Raw genomic sequence first — 9,505 nt, 5'->3', positions numbered from 1 at the left:
GTTGCTTCCGGCACTTGTCGGAGGCGTAGGAGGGAGAGTCTGTCAGGTTTCGTATCGTATTCCGAACGAATCCGGTTCAGACAAGGTTATAGTGATATAGTGCGAATTCAATATTGATCAAAGAAGTATTTATCAAGTGTGTGTGTTTAGATAGAGGAGCGTATTTAGAGTTAAACCATTAACGACTAAATTTTGTGTGGTGTTTATACGATGGCACCTACAACAAGAGCAGACCGCAATAAGCTGCAGCGGTCACTGACGGACATTGCGTCGTCATTGGTAGTAAGACAGGGCGATAAAGCTATCTGCAACATCGATCCCGCGTCAGGATGTCCATACGTCCAGAGTAGATTTGCCCCTGGCAACTTCATCCGTCACTTTCGTACCGTACATACGGAACGTGCATGTGCAAACAATCTCCTTACAATTGCCTATCCAATGGAGAAGAAGGAAAGAGTAATTCCTAAGCGTTTGATAGCTATTGACCGGCAGTTACTAATTGCGTCAGCAGTTAAGCTGACGACCTTCCATCATCTTCCTATTTCCTGCTTCGAGTGGGAAGGCTTCAAAGACTTACTGAAACCGATTACAATGACTCTTGGGTGCACTTTGAACCGTGTCACAATGAAATGTCATCTCTCGAAAACTGCCTGTCGTCTAAAAGAAATGTTGATAGATGAGATGAAAGGCAAGCTCGTCTGCTTGAAAATAGATTCTGCTGCCCGACACAATCGCCATATCTTAGGCATCAATGTACAGTATGCCCTAGACGAGCAGGTGGTCATTCGTACCCTTGGTATGATCGAAATCAAAGAAAGTCAAACAGCGGTGTTCTTGAAATCAAAAGTTATGGATACTTTGGCCGACTATGGGCTATCTCTTGAGAACATATTTTCCGTGACATGCGACAATGGGGCTAATATGGTGGCAACGGTTAGAAAATTAAACAATGATACGTACGTAATGCCTACAGAGCAGCAGGCTGATGGTACGAACATAGATGAGCTGGATGAGTCGGATGTGATAGAGGATGATAAACAGTGTGAACGAAACGTTACTGCTGAACTGGCCAATGAACTGTCCGAAAGGATTACTCTTGTGAGATGTGCCGTGCATACCTTACAGCTTGCAATACTGGATGTTGTTGATAAATCCGATGAGTCTATCCGAGCCATCACTGCTGTTGCTAGAAAATGTAAGCTGGTGAAGTACCGGTCAGAGTTTGAAAGCTACGATGCTTCATACCCACCCGTCTGGAGTAGGACACGATGGGGTGGTATATTCAAAATGATGGAATCGTTCGTACACCAAAAAAGGTTTTTTAACCAGTTGGCCGATAATTTTCCCGAACTAGACCTTTCCAATCAATGGTCGTTCATTGAGCATTACTATGATACGTTTAAGCCGTTGTACATCTGCACAAAGCAAATGCAAGAGAAGCACGTGTCGTTATCTGACTTCTATATGGCATGGCTGATGGCAACGAGTGAGGTACAGAAAGTTCGCGAAAACTCTTTCAGTCCCCATTTACTTCGGTCGTTGAACAATAGATTGAACATTTTGCGCCAATTGAAGGCGGTTCAGATGGCATTATACCTGGATCCAAGGTTCAACTATCGAGGTTCTAAAATATTCACGGCTGAGGAAAAAGATAAAATTCAGCAATACATAGTCGATACATGGGAACGTATCTGCCAACTGGGTAAAACACCGGCTAGTACAAGTAGAGAATCGTCAGAGTCTACCGATGATTTTGATCAGTATCTTACGCAAATGTTTGGTGAATCCGTGAATCTTGGTTGCGAGACCGGGTTTCTTCAACAAGTTAAGTCTTTGGACCTAGAGCCACGCCAAAAACATAACTACAACGTGTGGGACCATTGGTTGCGCCGTAAGACTACGCACCCAGAGATATATGCAGTAGCAATGGTTGTACTATCCACACCATCGAACCAAGTCTCTGTTGAACGGTCTTTCAGTGCCCTTGCCTTGGTTCTCTCTAATCAACGCACTGGCCTTGGGAAAGATACGTTGGAAAACATTTTACTTATTAAATTAAACAAAGACTTATTCTCCAGGGCGCTGGGAACTGCGTATGATTGGAAGGGCCCAATCGACCCGGTTGACGATGATTCTCAGGAATGAATATGATACCGTTGATGCTCAACTGAATGTCGAATGAGACAAATATTGTCGTCTATCACTGGCTCATCGCCGGGTGATAGGGGGATAACTTTTGTTTACATTTTCATGAAATCAATTTCCAATGATACTGAAAGGGTTCGGCAGTCATGATACTTGTTATGATTCAATTAGCGACAATCGTCGTTGGGTGGACGATGATATATGTGTTGTCTCAATGTAAGCTCGAGTCACCATTGTGATAACGAATTTTTTCAGCACTGATAGTGTCATCGAATATTATCTAAATCAACATAAATATGTTTTCAAGATCACTGTTATCATCAATCAGGAAGAAAGTAAACCAACGCAGTTAGATAACTTTTCAGAGACGTTGTGATATTAACTAAGAAAACCACGATATTCAATCATTTGATCATTTATTAAGCGTCTTTCAATTAGCTTCACTATGACTTACCTATCGTTACGAAACCGATAGAAACTTATCGGTTAATTAGTATGAAATTACACGTTAAACGCTCTAATCATTACTGTAAATCTGTGTTTCTCTTCCAAGCCATTCGGGGGCGGCCCGTATAATTGTTTGTAGATTTACAAACAGTTCTACCATCTACATTCAATAGTATCCTGATTGGGACAACACACTGGTAAACCGTTGTATGAAATATCATCCGAAGAGCCCTTTCAAACAATCATTTACATTTTTCTTCTCATCAACAGGAGATCAGCTTTTATTTGTCTAGAACTTAGTATATGTTGCCGACCTAATTCTGGACATTCTTTTTCATTCAAAACGTCACGTTGCTACTGATTATGGCCTTTTTTGAACAACTTTTCATTGATATTTCTAATCACAATGAGAAACGACGGCTAGTATAGGAAAAGTTTGGTAACAAACCTATTAGATACGACGTTTTGAATTGACGGTCTAGAAATCAATCGACTTTGACACTCGTGAGATTCTCTGTTACTACTGTTGCTGTTCTTGTTGTTGTTGTTAATAAAGCCTTCTTGGGCTCATTAGACTAGCCTAAATCTATTCGGTGTACCTAAACTGAACACATAGCCTCCGTGAATCGGTAGGATCGGTTTCTAAACTAATGACATTAATGTCTACTAATCTGTACAGGAAATATATAGCGATCTGTTCCCAAATGAAAACAAAAACTTACCTTAACTTGCACAGCCTTTTCGTTTTGCTTCTGGGGGTGAAACAAATTTTTCTTATGATAGTAAAACATTTTGAAATTTAGCTAGCCAAATAATTATAATGATATTTACTTCTACAGTTGCATGCTTTCTAGATTTACTCACATCCTGACCTGACGAAATGATTGCAAAAGTAAAATATTCACCAGTTTCACTGTTTAGGTTTTTTAAGTGAACGTCAATTTGAAAACAACAACTTGTAACCTTCCCAATGTCATGCGGCTGCTGTCATCAGTGAGCTGAACTGCTGAGGACGTGAAAGAACGTCAACAGTAATGAAAATACGCAGACAAAAAGTGGTGAGATTTTGAACCATAATAGCTCGGTTATTCTCAGAACATTTTGAATACTTTGGTCACCATCCGTTAGGCAAATTCTTTACGAATAGTCTCTATTGAGACAATCACATTTTAAACTTTCAACGAGGAACTGAATCAGTAAAAGTGTAGCCGACATTCGTACCCTCTGCGTTAATCTCGTAAGTAGAGATCGCCGTAAGGAATTAGCTTGGATTCCCATATCAACTGTTGGTTAAACTAGTTTTTGAATTCATCGCATTTGAAGTGCTAACTGTTAAAATTTGAGGTACAGTCATGATTTTGGAATGCTCTCCTATTCCATTAGTACTAATAAGTATTAACATTTCAGAACGATATGACTCAAAGGATGATACTTTCTGAATATAAATAAGTCAGCCAGATAAATGAAATAGCAAAAAATGTGTATAAAATGATAGCAAAGCTCGTCATCGCTTCTAAAGATTTTCTTGGACCTTTGACACAGCGAAGGCATCGGATCGGAATTATCATGCCAGGTTACAAATAATCTGTTTGGATTCTACTCAAGCATGGTTTCTTTGATTTGACGTAAGCAGATCTCATGGCACTATGCGCTTTAAATCTGACGAAGGCATCACCAAACAGTGTATGAATTCGTTGGTTCCATAGGCTGAGGATTGAATTTTATCCTGACTTGACTTTTGGTTCCAAAATTACAAGGTAATTTAGTGCAAATTTATGAGAAAATGCGCATTCGATTTTCTCCGAAAATTCCTTAACCGATTATCACAAATTGAGCTGCAAATAAAAGGTCTTGAAATTCTTTGAAAAGTTTCCGAAAAGTAGATTCGGATTCGACTTCCGGTATTTCACCGCGATAAGTGGAAATTTTTCGATTTCATGAGTATTTTTTCAACAGTGATGGCGAAGCGAAGAGCAAATTACTGATTAAAGACTGTCCCAGAAAGTATGGACGCAACCAAAAACCGCTGCCATTTCGCAATGGATCAGAACCTGTCCATTTTTATGGCTGCGTCCTGTTGTTTACACTCTTCTCTAACCACTTGTGCAGTTGTTTATTCGTTTTCATTAGTTGGTTTCGAAATGCGTGGACTTTCAGCAGAACAACGTCGAAAAATTATGTACAAATGGTGCACAGAACGCGGATTGTCACTGAGAAAGATAGCAAAAATGAAAGGAGTAAGTGAAAAGGCCGTGCAAAATGCAATCAGCAAGTTCGGTGAGGATAACACCTTTGAGGATAAACCGAAAATGGGTCGAAAAAAAGGTCCTGCTAACCCTCAGTTGGATAAACGTATACTGAAGGCGTTCGAGCAGAAGGAGGAGGTTTCAGTTCGGGATGTTGACAAAAAGTGGGCACTTCGAAGTCAAATGTTCTTCGTGCTAAAGAGAGTTTGAATCTTCGAAATTATAAAAAGCAGAAACAACCAAAACGTACTCCGAAACAAGAAGCATCGATCAGGCCGAAGGTTCGAAAGCTTACAATACGATCAAAGTGCGTCCATACTTTCTGGGACCGTCTTTATAGTGAGCAAATGTAGAGGGCTTTGTCGTCTGAATACACCTGTAAAAATAACTGCATGGAAAACAAGAACGTCTCATAAAAAAGATTGTCAACACACGTGGCACCGGCGATTTGGACATCGTGATCCTGATGCAATGAATGTGTTGTTGAAAAATAATCTGGTTCGTGGATTAACAATGATCGACTGTGGAATACGTGAAGGCTGCGAATGCTGTGTAAAAGGAAAACAAGCTCGAGCTTCTTTTCCTAAGAAGTCAGAAAAGAAGACTACTGGTTGTGCAACTTATCACTTTTAAGTTTCACCATACTACCGAAAAAATCACTGTAGAACAACTTTAAGTACATCTAAACAATTGTGCAGTAAATCACCAACTTGTTAATGTTTCACTAGAAGCTCTACGAAAAATTTCACATCGTCATGTAAAACGGGAGTAACTATAACAATTGTGCAACTTATCAAAAACTTTTCAAGCGGCTGTCATAATTGTACCAGACACAATGTACGTCGAAATTGCTATAAATCTCTTGTGGAAGAAAAACTAGTGAAATGATTGACGCTCTCCGCAAGGCAAAAATTGAATAACATTGCTGTGAAAAATATATTTCTGCAGAGTCCGCATTGTTTTTGCTGCCTCATAAATTTTTAGATCAATGTGTGCAGTTTTCTTCAGTTTTAGAAAAAACATGCAAAAAAGTTGTGCAAGATTTATCTGTTTGAATTGAACGCAAAACTTGCAGACATGAGATCATAAAAGTTGCAGGAATAACTACAGCGTTATATACGCAATGAAAACAAAAATCAATCGGATAATTTGTATTCGGTTCCCATCTCGCGAAAAAAATGCAGACCTGACATCATTTTTTAAAGATATTGAACGACAGGTTAATTTCATCATAGTTACTCCCATAGTTATATATTACCGCTTGTGCAATTTGTTTTCGCAACTCCAGCACACGGACTTACCAAAATAATACCTACAGTGCGTATCACAAAAGTCGGGTCCGCAAAGATGAATGACTATACTGTATTCTTGTTTAGTTCAACTAGAAGATTTAAACTGATAAAAAAACAAAAAAGTAGAGAATTTATTTCCGAAATATTAACATGTTAAAATTTCCTGTTATTTAGATCATATATGTCATTACTTTGGGTGAACCATTTTCTATTCAACTCACTGTTACCATCGATGAAAATATTTATCAAAAATTTATCTCGAGATTTTTCAGGATTAATTACACATTAGTTTGATCAAAATTGTCTGAGAATTTTAAAGAATGTTTGAATTCTCGTATTTTAAACACCATTCCGATGATTCTCATTAAAAATAATAGACTGTTATTTTCACAGAAATTTGTGTACAATCATTAAAACACGTTAATTTAAAGGCGCTTGAAAATTTCGGGCGTACGAATACATGTTTCACCATAAAAATGCAGTTCGTTGCCGATTTTCCATTTGCAAAAACACAAAAGATTAATTCTACAATATGTGCATTATCATTTTTCATGTGCAGATTATTTTACAAGATCCATGTTTGTGTTAAGAGCCGTTGTATTGAAAATCAAATGTGAAACTTATTCATTCGAAATTAAGTTTGCATGTTTTTGTAAACGTCATTCCATTTCTTGTTTAGATTACGTATTAGTTCTCACGAGTTTCAGAATTGTTTTTCCGCTGATTTTATTACTGTCTTTGTGATGGGCAGTGGTGGTAAATTGCGGACCGAACGCCGATGCTTCTGCAAATTTACTCAAAAATGTTCACCGAGCGTAATCATGCGATGGTTCGGAAACTATTCCCTCGGTTAATGCGAAGGTTTTCTGTACTCGGTGTTCATCGAAGCAATCTGTTTCGAACCGTTTGGTTGGCGTACCATCGGCCAGGGTCGAGTAAACTGCGTTAGATACGATGCTGTGTTGATTTCAGTTCTCGTTTTGAAATTACCAATGCACATGTGATCAGCACAAAAAAAATTGTTTTGCTCGATTGATAAATCGATCAATAGTAATTCAAATGGTATTATTTTGGGCATTATCAGTGTGCGTAGGGTGGTTCGATATGGAAAATAGTAAGTTTTTGAACTTTTGCAAATTTTATGGTTTTTGGTTATAGAATCGATAACAATAAAAATTGAATAATTTGGAAGATTTCCAGCCAGCCAAAATATGCAAAATTTGTAAACTTTTTGACTATAATTTGGACATTTTCAGCGAGCGTAGAGTGGCTCAATATGAAAAAGGAATTTTTTTTTACTTTTGCAAATTCGATGTTTAATAATTTGGTGAGTCAATAGCAAATAAATTTGCTAATTTCAAGCATTTTCAACGAGCGTAGGCTACCTGTATATGGAAAATATTTTGACTAATGTCAATTTGATGTTCTATTGATTGGTGAATCAATAGCAGTTCGACTTGGATCAGTCACGTACCCAGAGAGGGGCCCGAGGGGCCCTGGCCCCTCCCGAAATCAAAAACAGATACATAATTTTAGAAGGTCTCAGACATGTGTTACAGAAATAACAAGACAGTAAACGTAAATAAATGTAATACAATAACAATTCCAGTGGAAAAGTTCAAAGTATCTGTTAAAACACCCGTAAAAGGCACACAAAGAATTAGGTGCATCAGAAATCTTCAGTAGCATTAATTTTTTATCTTTAGGCCCCTCCCGAAATGAAATCCTAGGTACGGGTCTGACTTGGATAATTTTAGACATTTTCAGAGAGCGCAGCGTGGCGCAATTTGAAAGTTTGGAATTTTTACCAATTCGATGTTTTATTAAATAGTAAAAAAAAACTTTAGACATTCTCTGCCACCGAAGGGTGTTTCAATTTGAAAAATTGTATTTTGACTAATACCAATTCGTTGGTTTGTTGATTGTTGGATCAATAGCAGTTCGAATTGAATAATTTTGGGCATTTTCGATGAGTGGCGGGTGGCGCAAGATGAGAATTTGTAAATATTTTGCCTTTTGCTGATTCCATGTTTCATTTAATAGTGAATTAATAACAAGTGCAAATTGCTTAAACAATCGCAGGGGGGTTTCATATGAAAATTTGAAAATATTTTGATTTTTGCTATTTAAATTTTTGATTGATGGGCGAATCAGTAACAGGTAATCAAAAATTTAAATAGCAAAAATCAAAATATTTTCAAATTTTCATATTAAACCCCCCTGCGATTGTTTAAGCAATTTGCACTTGTTATTAATTCACTATTAAATGAAACATGGAATCAGCAAAAGGCAAAATATTTACAAATTCTCATCTTGCGCCACCCGCCACTCATCGAAAATGCCCAAAATTATTCAATTCGAACTGCTATTTTGGATGATTTTGGACGTGTTTAGAGAGCGGTTTAGGGTGGTTTAATATGAAAAATGATGAAACTTTTTTTACTTTTGCATGTTCGATGCTATATTCATTAGTGCATTAATTGCAATAAGAGTTTGTTAATTTTGGATATTCTCAGCGAGCGCTGGATGACTTTATATATAGAAAATGATCATTTTTATACTATTTCCAATTCCATGCCAGTGGTGGTAAAGTGGGAACCGAACACCGATGCTTTCAGGGTGGCAAGTGAATTGCCGATTTCAAATTCCCGGTTTTTTCCCGGTTTTTTTTTTGAGATAAAAATATCCGGTTTTTGGAATAGACTCAAATCGCTCCTGTTTAGTTTTTTTTAAATATTTTTTAATGAAAACTTTAAACAGATATCCCATGTCCAAAAAGGATCATTGTAATCGGCCCGCTAATTGAGGCCTCTCTCTCACTTTCCAGGCATTTCGATGTATAAATAGAAAATATTCATTATAACATGTGCATATAAGAAAACCATGAAGCCTTTTTCAAGTCATTCAGAGGTTTTAGTTACACGATACCGATTTCTTCCGAGTGTACATGACTGTTTTTATTATTTTTTTGGTATACATATGACTGAAAATAAATCGATAAGGAACAACAATCCCAAAAACGGACGCTTGCCACTCAGAAAAAAAAACAACAACAATCTATGCTTGCAACTTCAAATCATTTTGTACATTTTTTTCTTCGCTCCTTCCGGAAGTGAAAGTGGAAATCTCAGTTTGGCGGGAAAATTATAAACGGCATGATGGCCGAGGATGGCTTTCTATTTTATCGTATCAAAGAACGCTCGCTAGCAACTCTTCACACGATTCAATCAGTTCCATCAAAGAGAGACGGATAACATCTCGGCAACAAAACACCGTCATGGTTTATATAACATAGAATGGAAACCAGTGCGTAAGCGAATTTCTCTCGATGACCTGCCTGAGAATTTAGCACGTTAGCACGCTGCTGTGAGGATT

This window comes from Malaya genurostris, chromosome 2 (assembly GCF_030247185.1).
Source record: "Malaya genurostris strain Urasoe2022 chromosome 2, Malgen_1.1, whole genome shotgun sequence".
Classification (NCBI taxonomy): domain Eukaryota; kingdom Metazoa; phylum Arthropoda; class Insecta; order Diptera; family Culicidae; genus Malaya; species Malaya genurostris.
Note: the sequence above shows the minus strand (reverse complement) of the source record.